Genomic DNA, 3,821 nt, shown 5'->3' with positions numbered 1-3,821 from the left:
ACACGACTTCAGGCTGAGGGGACTATGAGGGGACTACGGACCAGACGCACTAGGGAAGGGGAACACTCACCGAAGATGGAGCGGCGGCGAAAAGGAGCCAGAATGCTTGATGTACCCAGGAAGGTCTCTGGAGTTGGGGTAGTAGGTTCGTGAGGGAGGAGATTCCAAGGATCCCCCTGAGGGATACCGAGGAAGGATATCCTCCCGGGTTTTCGGCACCAACTGTCTTAATTTAATTTAATTTAATTTGGGAGAGCTAAATAATTAAACATGAGGCCAAAGTACATAAGAAAGCAGCAGCCTTTTATTGCAAATACGCACACACTCTCAGGCGAGAACACTTCCTACTTTTAATTAATTACTTTTAATTAAGCAATAATTTAATTGTTCTCATATTTTAACATTAGGGATATAATAAATCGTGCCAATTTCAGCAATAACAACAAAATAAAGATCCTAAGATACACAACAGACTAAACTAATAAGCTGGTTCAAATCAAGACTTAGAAACCACACAGTGAGTAACACAGGAGGCATATAATTAGGGAAAGTCTACTTAGTGCCCTAGAACTGAAGGAGAATACCTATGGAAGGACAACTTTGAAAGTGCCTCCCACCACCCCTCAAACCGCCACTACCCAGACTCTTGAAGGCTGGTGTCTAGACTTTATTGGAGAAGGTATAGTTTTACCCATTGGATATCAGAAAGATTCACCAATTTGACTAGACCAAATATTAGCCTGAAGTCAATGAACAGGAAAAAGAAACACTCGAGATAGTAGGAGGGGTGCCGCTCAACAGCACGGGAGCAAGTGGATGTCAGAGACATGCAGAAGAGTTCAGGATGCCAAGGTAGAAAGAAAGCCTTTCAGGCACTGGTTTGTGGGTTTAGAGGACAATCTGAAGGTGATCACTGGGCCACTTTGGGGCTGCAGTGTCACCAAGAGACCATGTATTCTGGCCAATACCAAAGCTGGAGTTGAGCTTCACCTGATGGCTTCAGCCTGCACTGTTGACTCAACAGGGAAACTTAAGGAGAGCCCTTTCTTTTGCAATATCCCTCTAGTGCCCTCTACTGAGAAAGCTGAATAGTGTGTTCACTCTCAAGTAAGGACGCTTAAAGGAATTCTGTGCATTTTGAGAGAGAGAGACAGAGTGTGTGTATAAATTTGGAGCTGAGAGGCAACAAATTGATATGCGGGGCAGATACTATGATTAAACTTCCTACATACAAATTCAACTTAAACTCTGAGAGAGTGGAAGGAGGAGGGTAGTTGGTATAATTTTACAAATACAGAGAAAAACAAGATGATTCCTTTTTGGTAACATTTAAGTGAATGTGGTGTTTTGGAACTAACCATATCATCACAGGGATACCAAGCAAAGAAAACAAGCCCAATAGATGTCAGACTCTCCCCCAAATTATGTTCAATTAGGCGTCCCTCCTTTCAAGGGAAATAATTGGGAATAAATGACGTATAGATTAGGACTGATCTATGTGATTCATTTCCTACTGCTCTGTGATATGTTGAAGAACCCATTTTCTTCCCACTGACTTCAACTACCTTGAAGTCCACATGAAAAATGAACTCATGTGCCAAACTTTCTTTGTCCTCAACTTAAGTGTAGTTTTACAAACTCAGGGCTGCTTTAAATCACGTTCACGACTAAATGACAAGGAATAGCATTTATGCACACGAATAATAACCTTGATTAATATATCATACGAAAGCACCAGTTAACTCTTTTTGCCCTTTTATGGTGCTATCATAGGAGGTCAGATTCTTAATTATAATTCCATATAGAAATAGAAGCTATTGGGTGTAACTATTAATTGTCCCTTATATTATAATAAAAATCTCATACATCAGATGCCCTCTCTGAAAATTTGATATGGAGATATAGGTAGCAATTTATGAACTAGAAAAAAAATGTGTTAGACAGACAATGCAAGTGTGCCAGTTGTCTACACTTTAGAGGTAGAAATGATATGAAATGTTTGCTCATTTTAAATCACTTTTTAATTTTTATTTATGTACAATAAGTGCATTATTCAATGTCATTAGTCCATTTATAAAGTTATGTAACCAAAATCACCACGTAGTTTTAAATCATTTCTATCACCCCAAAATGTTCCTTTGTGTCTATTTTCAGTCAGTCTTCACTCTGAGCCTCAGCCTGAGGCAGTTACTGATCTTCTGTCTTTATAAGTTTGCCTTTCCAGGAAATCCCTTATAAATATAATAAATCTTTTGTTTCTGCTTTCATCCATTCAGCGTAAGGTTTTTGAGGATTTCCTGTGTTAGATGGATGTATATTTAGTTTGTTCCTTTTTATTACTGAATAGTGTACCATTGCATAGATATGCAACATTTTGTTTACCCATTCACAGTTGACAGTCACGTGGATTATTTTCCTGGGTGTTTTGTTGCTATTATGAGTTATCATGATGTGAATATGTACCTACAAGCCTTTGTGTGGACGTATATTCAATTCTCCTGAAAAGACATGTGAGAGTGAATTTGTAGGTTCATATAGTTGGTTTATGTATAATCCTTTAAGAAACTGCTAAAACAGTCTTCAAAATTTTAAATATACTTTAATATATTAATAAAGTTGTGCAACCATCACCACTACTATAGTTTGGAACACTTTATTATCACCCCCCCAAAAAAAAGCCATTGTCAACCGCTTCTACCAAACAGCACAATCCCAATTTCTTGGAAGACAAGGTCCTTACCACACATCCTGGCACCAATCAGATGCTCCAGGAATGAGGTCATGTGGGCTATTCTCCACACAGAGGGCTGAAGAGTTGGCAATAGATGTCTGGATCATATCAAAGAATCATCAACTCTTTCTTCATCAAAGAGTTTCTTGCTTGTTATAAGTGTCCAATTAGTTCCAGAGTTCCTAAGTAGTTAATTCCAATCACTCTTTCCAGAAAACTGATTTTTTCTTGGTGGTGCAGGTGACATGCCCAACTTTAAGAGGCTCTTACTCTCTCATTTTGCAAGTCTTTTTTTTTTTTTTTTTTTTAATCCTCTCAATTGATTATATTCTAGAGTGAAGAAGTTTTAGGCAAATACAGTCCTACATTCCTAATATACAGACCATTTCCCAGGAAATCTTCAGGATTTAAACATAAACTGGCATTGAGGAGCAAAATTCAAATCAGGACCCCAAGTTTTTGGACAAGGCAATAGTGATAGGATTATTAGATGACAACACTGTGGCTTTTTATCCTATGAAGCCAGAGTAAACATTAAGAGCAAACTTGGCTGGTGCCCTCAGAAACATGTTTGAAGAGTTTAGTATTTAAAAAAGTGCATCTTAAGTGTCAAGATGAGCTAATACAGTACTTCATATCAATAAATACAGGTGTGGTGAAGGGCAGGAAACACTCTCTCATGATATTTTAGTTGGATGATCAATTAACTTTCTCTAAAACTTAGTGGTAAGCCACCATGATGGGTAAATACTAGCTGATATTTACAGGCAGTGATGTAGGAATTATTGGGCATCTTTCTTCGATGTATCACAAATGTGCCTTTTTTCTTCTTAAAACTAATCTCATTCAGCACTACAGTCTGAATTTTGAACCATGGAATTGGATAAAGTCAATGTGGTTGTATTAGTTCATTTTTATGCTGCTGGTAAAGACATAGCTGAGACTGGGCAATTTACAAAATAAAGAGGTTTATTGGACTTACAGTTCCACGTGGCTGTGGAGGCCTTACAATCATGGTGGAAGGTGAAAGGCATGTCTCATATAGTGGCAGACAAGAGAAGAGGGCTTGTACATGGAAACTCCCCTTTTT

This window comes from Macaca mulatta, chromosome 5 (assembly GCF_049350105.2).
Source record: "Macaca mulatta isolate MMU2019108-1 chromosome 5, T2T-MMU8v2.0, whole genome shotgun sequence".
NCBI classification, from domain to species: Eukaryota; Metazoa; Chordata; class Mammalia; order Primates; family Cercopithecidae; genus Macaca; species Macaca mulatta.
The sequence above is the reverse complement of the archived record's forward strand: the minus strand, read 5'-3'. Positions refer to the sequence as shown.